Raw genomic sequence first — 21,121 nt, forward strand, 5'->3', positions numbered from 1 at the left:
CGTATTAATTTCTTTCATTGTTTGCAATGGCAACTTTTTTAGTATGGAAATTAGTAGCCTAGGTAATTATTCCATAAAAAAAGATTGAGTGAACAGCCACAAAGTATTTTAAAAAAATCAAATTTGGAATATCACGTTATCTATGAAATGGCCGTCAGTGGCGTACCCCGCTGTCAAAAGATATTATACGTAGTAAATTGTACCAGGATTATGGTTTTTTCACCGGAAAAAAGTGCGCCAATGCCTACATTACGATATTTGAATAAAAATAATCGAATCCGTTTGTCAAATAAAGGATTAGAAGGTCTTAAGCGACGAAGACGCCATTCTGCTGTATGTTAAAAGAAGTATGGCGAATTGTATACGCTATATGAGAAAATATCAGTTATAAACGTCACGTACCTGTAAAATCATTGAAAATTTCTGAAATGTGGTCAATTCAAACGGTAGATGAATCGGTAGCGCACATTTTGAAGTGAAGATGTAAAAATAACAATAAAATATCGCTTAAATGAGCCGTTAGTGAATTTTCCAAAATCTCTTAGGATAATAATAATGAAAGATTCATATATACAAGACATTCTTTGCGTTATTTAAATTATTATCAAACATGGAATATTAGAATGAATATTATTTAAAACATCTGGACCCTGATTTTATGCTGTAATGTAGTAATATTTTATTAGTGCATTAATATAATACATAGAGCCTAGTTTTACGTTTAATAAAATCAGTTTTAAAAGTAATTATTTATTAGTTAACACAATCATTACTGGCCGGTGCATCTATTATATACACAAGACTGTTATCGGCCGCTATTGGCGGTTATCGATGGTAGGTTGTCATATTTATGTAATGTAACAATTACAACTAACTTATTGTAATAATTATAATACCTCAATACATAAATAATATGATATAACTACTCCCGATAGCCCCCGATAGCGGCCAATAGCAGTCTTGAGTATAGAACAGATGCAATGATCATAATAACCATAACACCATATCGATCCATAGTTGAATGAAATTATTCTTAAACTGAATTCATTCCTCTCAGTGCTTCCGCAAAACTTTTCAGATATATTTTTTAGACGTTTTCTACCTTTTGGGTTCCTCTGAATGTATGTTTATACAATATATTACACTAAAATAAAAAAAAAGTGGTCGAAAGAATATTAAGGCTATTATACTTCAGTTGAGGCATGGTCTAAAAAGATCGTGGCTAGGCGATGCGCGGATTGTGCAAATGACGCGTGCCGAACGAAATATAATTTGTCATAAAAATCTAAAATGCGTCCATTTGATGTTATGTTTATTGTTATATTACTAATAATAATAGTATATTCATTGACATGTCTTCTTTTTTAAGTACATACGTAAAGTTTTTTCGTCATTTTTAATATTTTAAGAATATTTTCATCTGACGCCATGACAAAACAAATTGACGTACGGATACCTCGACTGTCTGTCTCCGATTGGCGACTAAAGAGAAATTTTTGTCGCACCTAATGTTGAAAATTATTTGCCGTTTCACTGAAGTACGCTCTTAAGATACTATATATATATATATATATATTATCATATTACGTACTGTGAGTTAACAATTGGGTAAGTACTAGAAGTTTAAAAGAAATTAATTTAAGAGTATATACTTGTAATAATAGTCATTTATTAATATGAAAAAATGCTGTCCATTAAAAAGAATCGTTATCAGATTTCTCTATAAATTAGTGCCTACGATGCTCGAGCGGCTTACGTATCGGCTTATAATTTCCTGGGGGCCAGATTCATTTCCTTTGTCTGGAAAATACACATATTAGTTTTCAATTTGTGTTCGGAGTCAGATTAGGAACCTCATTGGGGAGCCAAAAGTTTGAGGACAATTAATCGTCCTATTTGTCTATGATTTGCTACTGATCAACGAACGAATAAAAAAGTCTAGCTGTCAAAAGTGAAAAGTTGCGATTCTCGTAATGTCTTCCGATAATCCTACAATTTTATGTTATTTATATTATTGAGACTTGCATAAAGTAATATAGCAGTGAAAACAACACAAGTTTTACGTTTTATTTTATGAATTTCATAAATACAAATAAAAAAATAATTGGTAAATCTCTCATTTTCTAATGTGTAAATTAACAAATTAATCAATGAAAATTTTTAAACAATAACAGAATTATTTTCAGTCCGAATAATCATTACTACGCATTAATGTCAAATCGAATTTGCATAGTGATCGACGAACGAAGTCTACCAACTCGGAGAGTAAAATATCAAACATGTTTGAAATCCAACGAGCCTGGTCTGCGGATTAAAAAGTCAGCAGATCTGGGGTGCTCCACGCGAAAAAAAAGTCCGAAGACTGTAAATCGTCTGACTTGCGTGCCAATGGAGCACCGGCATAATAGGTTGAAGAAGTGGCTAACATCCATTTTGCCTATAAACAAAAATCTGTTAACCTCTACTCTTTGAAGGTCCATAATATGACTTTATTAATATCGGACAAAAATTGGTGAAATTAAATATACCGAGATGAATATGAGCTAATAATGAGCTCTAATATATTACACAAGGATTTATGATGATACAAGAAATAATGTAAATACTGTTACCTAGTCCTAATTACAAAAAATGTAGGTAATGTTCCAAATATAAAAAAAATGAAATAAAATAAAAAAATATTTTTAATATTTATTTTGAAGGCAATTTTTTTTACTGTTATATAATAATAATTAAAAAAAACAGAAGTTTTAGTATAAGATTGCGGTTACGTTGAATATTGTTGACCAAGTAACTTAGACAGCAACTGACAGGCGTAATTAAAGTTTCTGGTTTCTTGAGTAAAGATACTCAAATATTTATTGTAGAACTGTGTAAATAATGACGCTGAAATATAGAATGATAAAGCATTCGTCGGCAGGTACTTAAAATAATATTTTGAGAATGCGAATAAATTTAGAGATTGTGGTTTAATAATTAAAAAGAAATTTAAAAATGAAATTTAAATTTGGCTGATGCCTTATTTATTTTTAGATCTTTGAAAGATTGTATTTTTGTTTACTCATTATTAAAATGAAGAGAGTTTAAAAAAATAAACCATAGGGATAAACGGTGGAAGGTCAATAAGACGTAAGAATCACGAATAAATGGCGTTAGCAATTGAAAAGTTTCTTGATTTTTTGCATATTATTTTAATCACACGAGGATTTAACAAAAATAATATGTAAAATTCAATCTTCGGCTATTCTGAACTATCAAGTATGAACTAGTGTTATGCGACAACAAGACAAAAACTGTCACCCCTATCACATTGATTTTTTATGCACAGTAACCTTTTCAATTCAGGATTCAATAGTTTTTCTATGTTCAATACCTCCGTTCAGGCACTCAAACACTGGAGTAAATGATCTTTCATATGCTATTTTTATGCTTGGACGATTGTACTCGGTCAAAACCAAATGCCGCCTATTCGACGCTTATATTTTTACCTTACGAAGACTCAGAGCAACCGTATACTGAGCTTCGAAAACAGATGTTTGGTGGTATGACTTTAGGAGCAACGAGAAGAAAAGAGAACGGACCAAGCAGCCTCTCATCACGCTGAGAATGAAGAAACGACATTGGACTTATTTCGGCCACGTGCTGCGGATGCCAGAAGAGAATTTCAACCTGGCTTGCCTCTTCTTCAAGCCAACTGGATTCCGGCATCCTATAAGGCCGTTAAATACTATCTATAGAGTGTATACGGCGGAGCTACGAGATGCTGGTTTGACTTGGAACGATGCAAGACGACTGGAATGCGACATAAATTCTTGTAGGCGCCTCGTGGTATTCATATGCTCCAACTAAGGGGCGGATATGGCCGAAAAAGAAGAATAATATATCATATTATTATTTAAGCTGACTGTAATATCAAAATGTTTTGTGTTTTATTGTTTTATATTTATGTATCCCATTTATTTATATTTTGTTTATATTTTCTAATATGTATGCGCCGTTTGTAAATAAATACGTAATATAATATCTACGTTAGGGCCAGAGTGCCTTAAATCCAATTATGTCGAAAATGAGTTAAGTACATATTTTGAAACTAAATTATCATTTCTGTCAGGGTTATTTCACACTTTGAGTCTATTCTTAACAGAAAACTGAAATCCCTAAAATAATGACGCCGTAAGTATATTAAGGGGCAAGAAAAATCTTAAATGTGTTTTTTCGAAAATGTTCTTTTTGGACTTAATTTGAGCTTGCTCTTATGTACAGAAATAATAAAATTATTTTAGTTATGACTTATTAACCATACTTAATGTTTTAAATTTTGGTTTTTAATCAATACTGAAAAACACGAGATTAAAAATGTATCACTTTTAATTAAAAATCCAACTGTTAACTGCCTCAGAATATAGATACTTACTAGAAAAACTTTATAAAAAAACTTGGAATGGATAGGATTTGATCCTACGTCCATTATTTTAGATACATCCTAACATCATGTCTGGGGTCATTTAAAATTCCAGAAATAATGGCAACCTTATTTTGTAATTTAAAATTCAGGCAAATAACACTACTAACTCTCATTCATAGATGAAATTAGAAATTGATTGATTTAATACCTAAGTATGTTTCTATTCCCAGTTTCGTATAGGTAGACGTTCAGATGAGTATCCATGTTTCTATAATGTTTTTATAATTTCCCTGTCGCTGCGAACATTGATCACGAGTCTCCATTGTTATAAAATACCATGTCTGTACTTGTTTCATTGATTTTCATTTAATTATTATGTTTTATCTTTTTAGTAAATAATTGTAAACTACTTAAATTACAGTATTTACTTTACATCTACATTATTTCATCATGTACATAGTTAGATCACACTTGCCCCCCTAATTACTAATATATACATGATTGGACTAATTATGGTTGCCCTCATCACAATATTTCCCTCCTACCTATAATCAAAATTATTGTCGAAGTCCAGGCGCTCTACGCAATCACGGGTCATCAGTCGACTCGCATGATTGATAAAGTCAGTTATTCGTAGACTACGACCGTGTCAACTTGCTACAGTGTGACCGTTGTCCAAACGCACTCAGTCAATTAAATTAGACCACATATCAAGCCGTGTTACCGGCATAGGCTGTCTTATATTACAAACTTGTCATCATCATTCATAAGTGGATAACGTGCGAGTAATAACAACCTGTACCATTCGCTTACTATTGCGTGAGTGCATGACCCGGGACCTGCTCTAGCCATAAAGCAGAACAGCATCAAGTTTAGTGCCTGGGTCGAATATTATTTAAACTGCCCTCCCCCAGAATTCATATCCACAATCATCCTAAAATTACAGGCCACTAAAAATCGCAGCCAATACATTTACAAGGCTTTAATATTTAATATCTTTTATAAACTACTGATATCCATTTTTATAATATTATTATATAGATTCATATTTTATTGATAGTTAAATCCGTGTGACAGCACAATCACACGCTCCGATATTAAGAGTCAATTAATTAATCTAGTTTTACCGTTAAGCTATATCAATCTTTTCTACATTTCATTTTCTATGCATCACATTTATTTTACCTCTACACAAATATGAACTTACTTTTTATTACTATGATAGTATACTTATTCATGTAAGTATCGTAATTCAGTCGTGAAAGTAAAAATTAATAGCAAAAAATCAACGTCTAAAATTATATTCAAGCAGTATTTTTACGAGGCTTGAATTAAAAGAAAAATGTTATCATAAGAATAATGATAGCACTTCAAAATTTATTAGTATATGTTAACACTGACGTACGCACTCATATTATGATCATACGACCTAAAGAACGTTTTTCATCTAATTTAGAAGAGAAAATTTAAAATTGAAAGTTAATGAGTCAAGGGAATCGTTCCCCGAAGGACTAATCTCATAAATGCAGAAAGGTTTTTGGCAACAAAAGGAAAAGGAATTTTCAATATTCATGAAATACCTCATCAGTATTAGTAATTTTACATCGTAATAAACTCATTGGTGAAAAAAACAAATTTAAAAAGGCCTTTAGGCTATAAAACAAAGCCATTGTTTTACAAAATCAATATAAAAATGTAAAACATACTATCACCAAACATAAAGACACTAAGATGCCGTGATAGTACAATTTTAGCTCTAGCCAGTTTGAAAAGTAAAATTTAATCTGTCTGGGTAAGTATGGTGACGTGCTTTTGTCTTCGCAATAATGCTCCATCCTTGTTTTTTTCCAGGAGGATAAGGGCGTTTGTGAGTAGAATATAGAAGATTGATTTTCTTTGTCATATATTATAATCGGGCATCTTTTGTTTCGTGTTTCAGACATCTTCGGAGATATATAATTTGTCATAATCTGTCATAATCTGTTAAAGTCAATAATATTTTTTTATATGTTTACGTCAAGTGACTGAATAAATAAGGGCGGTGCTGCAAAAATAATGTATTTTCAATAAACGATAACTCGTATCTTCATAATGTTTGCTAGCTGCTTCGGAAAAGAAATCCACTAGTCCGCCCTCTCCCGTTCTCCTTCTGAGTGCCGGATATGAGAGGTATCACTACCTAATTTCAATAATTTTATTTGATTTTTTTATTAATGCTAGTACATTATATGAAAATAGAATTACATTTTGAATCACTTAATATGACATGTAGATAGTTCTTCACATATATATTTCTTGAATAGAATCCGAAAAGCCAAAAAGACCAATTTTATTGCATGTAGACAATTTGCGATGTCATTCTGTAAATGTGAAGATTTGTTCACTTATATTGTTTGACAGTTTTACATATTTATTTTGTTATCCATTAGCCGAGCCACATGTCCATACATATATATGGAGTATGGATATGTCGCTGGACAAATATCGTTATACAGTGGTACCCAAGAGGTACTGAATGACCACATGGATGCCCTAAAACCTTCTTTATAGATAGACAAACTGAAAAAAAAAAGAAAGGTGGATGTACGTGGCAGTGGAGAACTAAGGATTGAGAAGAGTGGAGGAAGTTAGCAGATGCGTTCATCCAGTAGTGGATCGACCCCGGCCGATAATGATATATGTATATTATATTAATTGGAACAATAATATTATTAGGATATGGGCCGTTTCACGAAGAGGTAAATAGATTTTTATTATTTGTCTCTGCACTACTTTCTCATGTCGGCACTTGAACTTAAGCTCAAGTAAACTCAGTCAAAGCACACCTGAGTACACAGTGACCCCATTATTGGGTAACTTCTCCTGAAACATAACAATATGTTGATGCTTCATACTCAAATGTAAGGTCCGCTGATAACCCCGATTATAACCTGATGTGGTGTGATGCAAATTAGTTTTGTAAGGCTATTAACTTAAACGATGAAGATCTTTTTGTAGGTTAGCAAAACGGTTAAATGTTACTCACGTCTTTGTTACGTTAATCTTTCAGTCGACTTTGCTACTTATTTCAGTTTTATTATTTAACTACAATGAACTGAAAAAGATCTCTTATGCACATAATATTTTTTTTAAACATTACAACTTAATTATAAAATATATAATAAAGAAAATATAAACATGATTTTTATCAAATTCACTATAATACATCCATTGAAACGAAACTCATCCTTCATTAATAATTGAAAAGGATTATAAAGGCTGGCATGCTTAGAAGTATAACAAAATTAAACAAAAATCGATTAAGTACCCAAACTGCCCGATCAATCAAAAATCAACTTTTGTTGATGGCGTTTTATGCAAAACACCCCCAAAACTTCGCACTTCTCACGTCATCCCCTATTAGGTTTACTAGCCATCAACGATAGCTATTCACAAAGAGAATAAGTGGCTAGGCTATGTTGATGAATCTAAGGGATAAACCGAACCTCCTGGACATACTAACAAAGTTTGTTTTGGTCGATTGTATTATAAAATATTACCTAATCAATCCATATTGAAAGATTTTTTAAATATTAAATTCGAATGTTTGTAAATTTTATTTTAAAACAATATTTTAGTGTATAATGATAATTAACATAAACAATAAGGTGGTGTAATGCTCTCTTGTGGTGCTGTGCGTAAGGCGCTGGCCTTTTACCTGGGAGTTCCTGGTTAGCTCCCAATGAGTGCACAACATATTTATGGGGTTTTCTCAAAACTTTTGTGTTTGTAATTATTTCACTTCTATTACTAAATACACTACTGTTAAACTACACTATTGTCATTAGCCATATATGCCTGTTATAGTGTTAAAAAGAATATAGAATACATTTTATTATTACATTAATATTTAGTATATTATGAGTATCTTTTATGATTGTATTAATTCACTGTACCTGCGAACAAAGATCATAAGTCTCAATTATTATTGTGTAAAATACGATGTAGGTATTTCTTTTTTTATTAATTTTGATTAGATTTTAAATTGTATACATTTTTTTTCACGTAATACAATATGTTTATTAACTACTCAAATTACACTGTTTTCGTTAACATCTGCATTATTTAATTATGTAAATAAAATTTAGATAACACCTATACATATACAAGACTTTAATAATATTTTTTTTAGTACATATTATTTAAGATAATGTTTCACGATTTCATGCACTGATATTAAAGTTGTGAATATATTGAGATGCACATCGCGTACTGTCACGCTATCATGGTGAAAAATTTAGTCTATGGTTTCGTCATTTTGCAGAACATTTTGAACGATGACCATCTCCGTAAAAAATACTTGGAATATTAAATCCATAGATAATAATATAATTTGAACAGAACCCATCCTGCAGACCATAGATAATATACAACATTCTTATAGAAAATACATAGTGCCAACCGCTAAAAACAAATAACCCGCAATTTTGAGATGAGTCGAAAATGTGTAGGCATGTAAAAAATGATAAAAAACGTTCATTGAGTCATGCAGATGTCGATGCAGTACAGTACAAGGTGAGGTGACATCATTCTGACCCCAATAGAACAAAATGTCATTTTCTACTAATATCTGTTGTAAACGTTTTTATTTCTAAACCTTATACTATCTTCATTTTCATAAAGAGTTTTATTTATATTTACACACTACCTATCAGCATTTTTTTCTTTTCTTACATTACACGGTTACGGTATCAGAACCTGATATTTTAAAGACAAAAATGACAAAATGTTTTTTCTGTATTTGGATTTTCAGCAAATGACAATACATGTTGATATTGTAAAAGTTTTTGAGAGGTAATGGTACTAATTTATTTTTGTGTATTATTTACGCTTATAGAAAAAGTTCAATCATAAAAAAATAATCGAGTAATAAGAAGTTTACTAAAATAGCTACTGGAGTTAGTAGTTGTACCTATTGCATGAAATTATTATACTGTCTCGTAAAATATGTATGCAATGAAAATCTGTACGTTAGATAAGCCGAGCCGGTAATTCGGCTTTTTTGTTTTTTTAAGATTTCCGAAAAATATAAACATTTTAACAATACCCATAAAGGTAATATCACGTTAAGAATTTTTACGATGTTTTCATGTGGCTAGGGAAATGTGAATGATGGAGTGTTAACGTCCCCCGTCAGGGCTTTTAAGATTAAATGTCGGGAGGTTACATTTTTATTTTTATTTGTCAACTTGAGAGAGTGGGACCGACAAGAAATTATTATACAAAGTTAGAGGGGGGTTAGAATTCTATGTCAGGTATATGTGATACCAGCAGTGACTTTTGCTCATAAGGTGGCTGTTGAAAATACTTAGCCACATAGCTATTTGATATTTTGCATAATATGGTATCGCAGTATTAAAAGGTCAAATACATTCTAACCATTTTTTATAACATTACTATTTTAGCATATATTATTTACAACAAGTAAAGTTAAATTCTACCCTATAATCCCACAATAAATACCTAAATATCATTATAACATGTTACTTTAAAGAATACGTCATCTGGGAATATGTCACATCTGCAGTATCTAGCAGTAACACTATACCAATTGTACCTATATCTGGTAACCTAATGGTATATATATATAGAATAATAAAAATTAACAAAAATGAGCACACACAGCAGAAGTGTTTTTTTATTATCATAATTTATACTTTTGGATTCGCTGCCGTTCAATTTTAGGAGTTTTCTTATTATTTTTATTCATGATACTGTTTCAATCGTTGTTCGACTAATTTCATTATAATTAAGTCAGCAAAACTCAATGGTAAATATAAAATATTATTTCGAATACTAAAATGTAGTATTACTATATAAGTGTGTTAAATACGGGACAGTAATGGGAATTACATAGCATATGCATGCTCTATCAGAATTTCCTGATAACATTTTGAGGACCTGAATTTACTGTAAGTTAAGTACTTAAGCAAAGACAATTTATTTATCTTTGTAGTACTTAACGTTCATTACACAATGGTATATGCTTGCATAACGAGTGACGTGGGGGTGGTGGAGATAAAACCACGATTTGGTAATAGACTGAAACGGCTAATTAATGACAAAAACCAACTTATACGATTTAGCCTAATTTATATTACTATTTTGTGAATAAGAATAATTGTCTGAAATTATTATTTTTTTTTGTATTTTTAACATTTATTTCGTAAGTATAATAATTATAATATCAATGTGAATTTAAAACCACCTCTGGTTGTGGTATTTTTATTCAATCATTAAAAAAAACAGCAAACTAGTAAAATCTTTGGACCAGTATACACTAGAAGTGAACTGGATTATTTACACTAGGTGAACTGTGTTGAAAAAATGCCAGACATTAAGTCAGTGAAGTTACTTACTTACTAAATTGGTGAATCAACTGTGTGGAAGAGAACTGGGAAATGATGGATTTGCTTGGAAACCGAATGAGATTGACAAAGGACTAGAGCCAGTGGAAGATACTTGTGATGAAGGAATAATCCTATCTTGGAACGTTGCTCCAAGTAATGAAAAAGAGTAAATATATCTCTATCAATTCGATGTAATGTATTAATATTTATCACACGAATAAACGGTATTGATGGTGGCTGTTTTGAGTAATAACAAACATTAATTATTTGAGTTTTTAATTATTTAGAGTGCCGCAAAAGTATACTACTTAGATGAAAAGAAATTTTACAAAAATAAGTGTGGCGAAGCTTTATGGGAAACGCTAAAATTAACGAACGACAAAAAATGGGCTACTTTTAAAGTGAATTTTATATTGCGAATATTTTTCATGTCGGCTGTTTTATTGTTTTGCCAACAGATGTCTGGAAAAAATCTTTTTTTTAAAACAAAAACAATGAAAAAATCTAGAAATGGGGTTCATTAATATTAATTATAAGAAGACAAAAAGCACATTTCCTATTTTCACCGCAGAAGCTTTTAACCAATTATTTTTTTCATTGTGGCAACATACTAGTAAAAATGTGACTGCGTATATAAGTAGTGGAAAATTAAGGCATGGCTAAGATAATCTAATATTTTTTTATATACTTAAAACACCTTCTATACATATCGAGTCAACCTATTCTATTTAAAAAATATATATTGCATTTAATTAAATCACGTTCTATATTTTTATTTAAAGAATATTTTTATTCTTTGTTTAACTAATATTTAGAGAAACTATTTCTTTTATTCAACGAATAAGATACAAGATCTGAGAATGTAACATTTTATATATTGAACATACATAATTTGAAAATATCTCACGCAATACACACTAGAAATAACCTTTTTGTAGAAAAACTTGCCATAATTTAATACATATACTAAAACCGATAGTCAACATTATAACGCTATTCGATAAGCATTTTATGTAGCAACTACTAGTACTATTAGAGAAATCGTCGTAATTAAGAAGAATGTCCGTGGCTTAATACATTGGACGCTAAGGACGCACCCATCGCGCAACGATTAGGTGGCCATTCGATATAATTAGCATGCTATTTAAATTTAGTAATTAAAAAGTAATTATGTAGTCAGAGTCAATGTGTAATTAGAAAAGCACACTGGCGCGGATCCAGCAAACACGGGTTCAAGTCCCGTCGGGTGTCGTATTTTTAGTGATGTTGTTTTGTGATATTGATGTTTTCAAATTATGTATGATTAATATTTGGAGATTTATTCATTGCAAAATGTACATTTGAGATTGTCTGATTATGTAGTGACAACATCATCATAGTAAGTCTCGCTTGATTCGTTCAGGCCACCCCATACTTCTATATACATATTTTATTATGTAGGTGGCTGGATGGAGAAGAAAAATACTTTGAAACTCTAAGTGAAGAGAGTGGAAAATGGAAATCAATATTGGAGACAGTCAGGCCCACACCGGCATGTAGCGCCATTGATAAAGTGTATTTCTTAATGAATTTATTATTGCATTCCCATTTAATATTACTATCATAATAATCATGGGGTTACTGCCAACAGTTAGTAAGTATCGAAATCAAGTTATGTAGTAATTGCAATTTTAAGTTTTACATGCTCTTTATAATCAGGCACAATGTTAATTTCTTTGTGCTTTATGTGCATGTTCTATATATTCAATGACCTTGATTTTTTATCTAGCATACATTTTTATATTACTATTAATAACTAATTCGAAAACAAGTAATATAATTTAGCTTGTTCACTCCATAAGTAAGCAATGATATTAAATGATTTGTTTTGAAAATCTTGTCATTGAGTATCAGGTAGAAATACTTTATATCAAAATGAAATTCCTCCGTGGAAAGTACTGTTTTTAATTAAATTAATTATATTAAAATAATATAAAATTTTTATATAAATGGCATATTAGGTATATATGTTCGAAAGGAAAGAGAAATTAGTCTAAAATCATTACTTACTCGAGTGAGCTGAAAGAAAATTAAGTTTTGAACATTTTTTTATAGAAATTTTCATGATTTTGCGTGAAAATTACTAATACAGCGGTGATACTTCGACCCATCATTTTATTATATGAATTTTGGTATTTATATCATCGACAATAAATCTAGTTAAACAATTTCCAATTCATCTAGCACATATATATTATGTTCTAAATTATTTAAATATTTAAATAATGATTTAATTCTGTTATTTTATAGAGAGTTGAAATGCGCCTTTATACGCACTCGCAATGCCGGCACTTCACTAAATGAAAATATAATGTCTTTCCCAGCCACGATCTGTCATTTCAAGAAAAAATAGTCAAGGGTGGATCCTAAATGACAATTATAAACAGAGCAAATTAAAATGCCGGCTCACTCTACTCTAGAATGGAATTCAAATGAGGCAAAAAAAAAATAAAATAATAACAGAGTTCTCTAAGCGACTTTAGTACGTCATATATATTTGGTGGCTGTGGTATAATTATATTATTTTTTTCAGTCAATTATTAATATCATGTCCATCTTTCCAACTCCAGCCTCATTATTTAGTAGGTACATAGTAGTGACTAGTAATCACTTGAGATGGATCAGTGCAATTCTGACATTCTTTGAGTGTATAACAGAACGTGAGCTGAGCAACATCATATTTTAAAGTGGGGAATAAAATAAAGACGAAGAAGCCACCATTCATCTTCAATGTCAGTTCAAGTCCCTGTTCAATCTGTTCCTTCAAATTTCCTCCAGTTGTGTATTTGCAATTACACCCCCATTCCATACAGTCCACATACATCTTTTGTAATTATTGCGTTTGGAGCTTTATTCTTTAAATATAAAATTTATTTATATATAAACATCCCAGGAATGGTAACGGTAACGTAAAACAAATAATTTACAAAATATTTGAAATCATAAAAACTCCTTTCTCATAGTATTATTACAATTATTGGATCAGTAAAATAGTGTACATTTTGACAGTTTCCAAGATATCTATTCACGGCAGCCTTTCCTCGTTTGTTGATTTCCAGTTTTAAAGACCCAGTGTGAAAGCAGCTGTATTCACACATTCAAGCAATCTCAATCTCGATTATCCAATATTTTTCTTCAATCCCTATTTCATTCTCTCCCACTGTCTTAGTATTAACATTTATATTTTATAAACTTGAACGTAAGCTTTTCGTAGGTACGCGATAACGTGCGTCGTAATAATAATTAATGTCATATATTATGTTTTCCAACTATGTCCAATTCTAATAAAATCATATTATGGGCCTCCACAGAGTGGATGTTTTGTATTAATAGATTTTTGTTTTTACGAGAAATGGCTGTCAGTCACTTGCTTAACCTATTAGGTCCATACTCTGACTCATACATTGAAAAACAATATTGTGTGTACTTACCAGACCCAGAATTCGAACTTGGGACCTACGACGTTAGAAGCCGTCGCTTAAGCTGTGCGCGATAATATTTTTCAGGTGAATAATACGTGATATTGACAAGTTTAAAAAATATATTATGCATTACCTATTATAACATAAATACTTATTCTATTGAAAAGATTCATTAAAGAAATTAAGAAATGATTACACATTTTATTATTTATGTTGATTTTTTGAATACAATATCATTAGTTGTAAAGTCTAAATTCTTGAGAACGACATGTATTTGATTGTTTTGGATTTTCACGCATACTTTAAATTCACAACAACGATATTTTCAGCAGTACGTTAACTTTTATGACGAGTCGAATTCTTGACATCACAAAAATTACTCGAATTTTTCAATTAAATTTCGAATAGTAAGCTCTGTATGTCGACTATTTGTATACGCTGTACAACTATATAACTTGTCATGACGATTTGCCAAGCAATACTGAATACAAATATAAATTTTAGTGGGATTCAAAAAAAGAATAGCTGCTATGACGTTTTAAAATTCTATAGTACTGATCTTGTAACCCTTTATAATAATATACTACTCATGACTTCTTTGAGCATCCTCTACGCCAGTAAGCTGAAAATCGTAGCATAGCGTAGATGCACGAACTAAGTCACTTGGCAACACACTATCAGCTAGTAGACAGCACGAATAATAAGTCCAGTACAACTAGACTATTTGTCAAGCCCAATATTTTATGTAAATATATAGAGAAACGTGACTCTCTGAAATGGAAAAAAGATAAAAGCATAAAGTTCCTCTTATTTAATATACCTACTTCTAAAGACGGTAAATATTTTGAAAAAGGTGGAAATGAGTCTAATAACAATAATTAAAGAAGGAACTAAAAATATTGAAAAAAACCTTCTCTTATTATTTAATTATCTACTACTTTTGATATGAAGACATTATAATTACAATAAATATGAGAAAATTGAAAATACATAATATTAATACTATCGACCGAAGGTACTTGATAGAATTTGAATTGCAATTCTAATGGATTTAAGTTTTGTACTATTTTATTTGAGTCGTTTTTGGCGACCCGGGTTTCGCCTTTCGGCATTTTTAGACGCTGTGTATACTCACTGAAGGAAAACACACACTGACAACGAACACTGTTAACTCTAACTTATATACTAAATCAGGTAGATAATAAAGTAGGTAAAAACTCCATTACCTAGCTATCAAGTCAAAAAATATAACAAAAAAATTATGAATAGTCGAAGTGTAAGTAAAAACTCCCCTATCTTATTAACAATAATACACTCGATAAGCATATTGTAATAAATCGTCAAACCTCATAATAGATCATTATTACTTATAAACAATAAAAATACTACACTCAAGAGGTGTAAAATCGTCCATTCTATGAATAATTAGGGATTGCAATACCGGTATTGCAAAACCGGTATTCCAGTATTTATTAAATACCGGTATTAAAAATCCAAAATACCGGATTTTTCGGTATTAAGAAAGCACACTCGTTTACGTTTTTGAAAATGAATTATAAGCTACGTGCTGCTACAATGCAAATATATTGAGTGAATCCAATAGGGGTGAAAGGATAATAAAACAAATTTCATCAAATATATTTAACAAATTATCATAATATTATTTAGAAATAGAAAACATCCGTGACAAAAATGTTCAATTACTCTATAATTATTGATGACTGTACAAGCGTTGAATTTAAGAAGCTTTTCCTGCAGCCGGACGTATTTTCACTTGATGAACGTTTGAGGGCTTTAGTTAAAATTATCAATATATTCAAATTATTTGTAAAAAATCACTATTTCTACAATTATGATCAATACATAGTTTTAAATGTCAACATAATAAATGAAGGTATGTAGGTTTTTGCTATAAAATAATATTTTTAAAAGATTTTAATAGCTATATTTATTGATAAGCACCTACTTTTGTTTTTTCAATGTTTAAGAAATACCGATATTAATACCGGTATTCAATAAAAAATACCGAAAAACCGGTATTGGCATTTTCATTCGGTATTGCAATTCCTAGGAACAATGGTACATATTGGAAATTAATGGAGTTAAGTAATGAAATATTATATCAATGATATCAGTCTTTAAAAGTTAATAGTAAGTTCAACAGATAATATTCAACAATATTCTTATAATATGGTACCTAACTTTTTCATTTTTTATAATATTATGGATTTAGGTACCTATGTATTCACAAAACTGACTTCAAGACTGAGCGGAACACGTGAATTTATTAATTTTTAGTTACAATACACCTAAGAAATTAAATTGTAGTTTGTTTTGTATTGAATAATAGTCTTTTTAATATTAAATTGCGTCAACGTATATTTAAGTAGGTTAAAATTGCATTAGGGATTAATAATATAATATTGTGTTAATAAATTCATTCATTAGTTAGTTTTTGTATGTAGTTTGTTATTTTGTTTAACGTCATCAATTTCACTTATTTGTAATACATAATAATATAATGGTTATATTATGTGATCCGATTAGGGATTGCAATACCGAATGAATATATCAATACTGGTATTTCGGTATTTATTATTGAATACCGGTATTCGTCCAAACATATTATATAAACAAAAAAATACTTATCAATAAATATAACTATTAAAATCTATTTAAAACACTATTTTTTATAGTAACTTGAAGTATCTACCTACATTTATTATGCTGAACTTTGTAAATATGTATAAATCATAATATTTTAGAACTGATAAAGTTTACAAAGGCCCGGGTATAGAGAAAAATCTTTGAAATTCAATGTATGTTGGATGTACTATCAACGTTGGATCAATAGGTTACAAAATAATTGGAAATATTTTTGTTATGAATATTTTCGTTTTCGAAATATGTTAATTTATAGCGACGATTATATAAGTGTATTTGAGGGATTTTGTTTTTTTAATTTTTGTTGGTTTCAGTCAATACATAATATAATATTTGCGTTTTGTCAGCATAAAACATATGGGTACATACTTACACAAAATTGAATATACAATTTTAATTCACTTTTGAAAATCATACATTATGTATATGCTCTCTTTATACCGAAAATATTGGTATTTTGGATTTTTGAAACCGGTATTTCGGTATCGATTAATAATTGAATACTGGTTTTGAAAAACCGGTATTGCAATCCCTAGATGTGATCACTTATAATTGTATTTACTGTATGTAAATTAGAGCACAACATAAATATACAAGGATCAAAAGTAGTCAAGCACATATAGATTGGGCCAAGGTAGAGGTCTGAGTGTCTCAAATATCAACACGTTAACAAGGTGGTCCGAGAGTGTGTTTGTTTTTCTATTGTAGAGGCAATATATTATTATACCATAGTACTTGATTACTTTCCATGATTTTTCATCATCAATTAAAACTATTTCTGAAATAGAATAAGTATTATTGTAAGATTGTTACTATTTATGCGTTTTAAACGTTTGATAACGTTTAACTAAAAAAAAAAAATTTATATTGCAACTTCAGTTTATTTGACTGCCAAACGTTAGTTCTAGTTTGTATTCTTATGTAGTTTAAAATGAATGTCCATAAATATAAATTTTATTTAGTGGAATAATTGAAATTATTTGATTAATGAAACACTTAGATTTTTTAATTAACTATTTTTTTATTCAACGAATAATTGAGAAAATTTAAGAATAAAACATTATAATTATTGAACTACATAATTTTGAAAACTTCTGAGAAAATATATTATAACCAATAGAAAAAAACCTTTTTTTGAAAAAAGACACCCAGCAGCGAACCTACATCTCTCGGGTTTCGCGTCCATGCTAATAGACCACTATGCTATTGGCGTGATACTTAATTGCGACAAATTTTAACTAATGGCTCTTAATACTCTCTGAAGCGTTTTCCAAAATGAGTTACTATTGGCGATCGGCTTTTTTATTTTAAATCAAAGTAGGTATTACTTTAATTACTAACCGATGTCACGGACCAAGATTTTTTGTTGTAACTTACTTGAACTTATATATATATTATATATGTTCAATACTTAGACTTTCAATTAGACATTAAAATAATTTAAGTACTATCAAAAAAATTCTGCAATCGAAGCGCGCCGCGTTAAACGTAAACAAATTGTTTTTGCCGTGGAAAAGTTGGCGCATCGGAACTTAATAAAGCGTCCAAACTTACCAATTTTATGGTAATTTTCGACAATTCGAGCTGTTTCGGGCGCGGGCCGCTCGATCGGCACGTTATCACAACGCTGAAAAGTGCCCTGGTAGAGTTACTGGTGAAACGTGACTCAAATAAGAAACGGACAAACAATAAATATTCCCGCATCTTTTCCATGCTATGAACAGTGTTGCCAATACTCCGCTATAGCGGAAAAATCATGCCAAATGGGAAAAAGAGAATTAACTCTCTGGTAAGAAACATAGATAGCTTCTTTTCGTTTTAAAATTTAAAGTATAATAGTGAAGTTTGAAAAATTCTGATTGGACTATTTTAAGTAGGTACTGCTACCAAATAACATTGAAAATGATTCGAAATGAATAAATGAATCAATCAAAACCGAAAGTATTACTGAGAATGTTAAACCCATGTGGTTGGGCCAATTATGGAAGCACTGATTCCTTTCTTCCCGCCTACCTCGAATCTACAGATATTGTTACAAGTCAACAGTAACGGGTCATGAGTCGACCGTGATGGCAAGTTAACTTTATTTACTTGTTAAAGCTAAGCTGTCATTAAATACAGAGTAATTCAGCCAAAACGCATATGTCCGAACTTCGTTGTACTAAATCTGATACGGTTTGAGCGAACGCCGCGTCTATCATCCATCCTAAACTTTTCATCATCATTTATGCCAAAACAAAAGTGAAACCATAAGAGTGATATTATTCTAAATCGTCCGTTTCCCAGTGTGTGAGTGCGTGAACACCGAATCAGCTCCAGCGCGCGCCAGCCATCTCAACATAAAAGGTCAGTGTCTGGCCAGAATATTTAAATTACAGTCCACTGTAAAAAGCGCAATCACCATGTCTTTGTTCGACGACAAAATAAATACTTCTACAAATTTTGGCATGACGGCAAAAGTTAAGTAATTTCACACTTGTGTGCCTGGAATACAGAGAGATGGAAAGAGAGGAGTCTAGTACTTAATATTATGTTATGTTCTTGGGAGAGATGAACTAGAACTTTATCTGTCGACGCCTAGTTCACTTCAATAAATTCGTATCGTTTGTGGTACAACTGAACGTGGCGAGAAGACAGACTATCCAAATTTCTCTTATCGCTTCCCTTTGGTTTCAGGTCTCCAGTTCATATGTCCTTCACCGACTCCAAACTGCAATGTCCTGCATAAACCCAAGTAGACGTGTTGCGTCTGGCTGTCATCATTGGGAAGGATACATGGTCACCATCTTGCTGTTATTTATGTTATAGTTGACTTTGAAATCTTTTTATCACCAATAAAATAATCTTTCTGGATTTTAGTTGTGATTGGGGGTTCCATATAGTGGGTGTCTTTTGTCTCATATTTGGGATAAGATGTTCACCTAGCGTTAAATACTGTTAAAGTTTATAAGTAAGATCTAATGTCCTTTGATGTTTATCATGATCCCTATTTTTCTAGCACGAAACCATGACACACTCACCCGAAAAGTTTGAGTTCGAGTCCCACTCGGTCCATTTTACAACGTTATTCTTAGCTCGTATTCTTATTTGTCTGGTGGTTGTTTGTCCCGTACAAATCTTGCAATCAATTTTTAACTAACTTCCCGACTAGCTAGATATTTAAAACTTTTAGAATATGAACAAGATACTCGTACCAATGCATTTTTTAAAATACTTTTAGCCATCTTTAAGTAGAATTTATTTCATTTTCAGACAATTTTGTTTTGTATTAAAAGTTATTTCGATACCATTATTGGTTGCTAGGGGGTCTAGCAACTAAATTATTAATATATACTTGCGTTACTATGGAAATCAATATGAAATGACATTTCATTATTAAGTATTTCTATCAAGTAAATTTTTTTTTGATCGTTTAAGCTAGTCAAGTCAAGTTTATATGATTCAACAGAAAATTTAAAAATGTTGTATATAAAAAGTTCTTTTCATCTTGTAATTATTTTTAGTATGTTTTCGAAGTTTTTGAAAATTATCTATTTTCTCCGAGTATTGATATATTATTAGCACGGTGGCCGCGTGGCTTAAGCGTTGGACTATCATGCCGTGGGTCTCAGGTTCGAATCCTGGGTCTGGCAAGTACACATATTGTTTTTCAATTTGTGTGTGAGTCAGGGTATGGACCCATTAGGTTGAGCAAGTGGCTGACATCCATTTCTCGTAAAAAACAAAATCTGTTAATACAAACCTCTACTCTGTGGAGGCCCATATGATCATATTAGGATCGGACATGGTCGGAAAAAAAAAAAAAATTAGCATGGATACATGCTTTTGTCTTGACCTCCCGGGCGGAATCGTTAAGAAAAATTGCACAGGCCTGGCGGCAACGAAAAATAAAGTCACATTCAGAGAATCAGTAGGCAAAGCATGTTTTCATTAAGTTTTCACAACTAGGATATGAACGTCAAAAATAAACTTAAATGATAAATGCTGAAAGTCAGTTACAATTAAGGGTGTAGATAATACCATTTTCTTTAATCGATTAAAAAGCTGATCGCCTTCTGATTGGTGGAATGTGACGTACCTCTGACAGAAATAATTTGCATGACTATTAGGCAGATCAATAGTTTAAACGAAAGATTTGAGGAACAACGTATTCATTATGATTTTTAAAAATTATGTAGGTATTTTCAGTAATCATTTTGGCG

The sequence above is a fragment of the Rhyacophila brunnea genome, unplaced genomic scaffold, assembly GCF_057557595.1.
Source record: "Rhyacophila brunnea isolate RB1 unplaced genomic scaffold, BYU_Rbru_1.0 scaffold_11, whole genome shotgun sequence".
NCBI classification, from domain to species: Eukaryota; Metazoa; Arthropoda; class Insecta; order Trichoptera; family Rhyacophilidae; genus Rhyacophila; species Rhyacophila brunnea.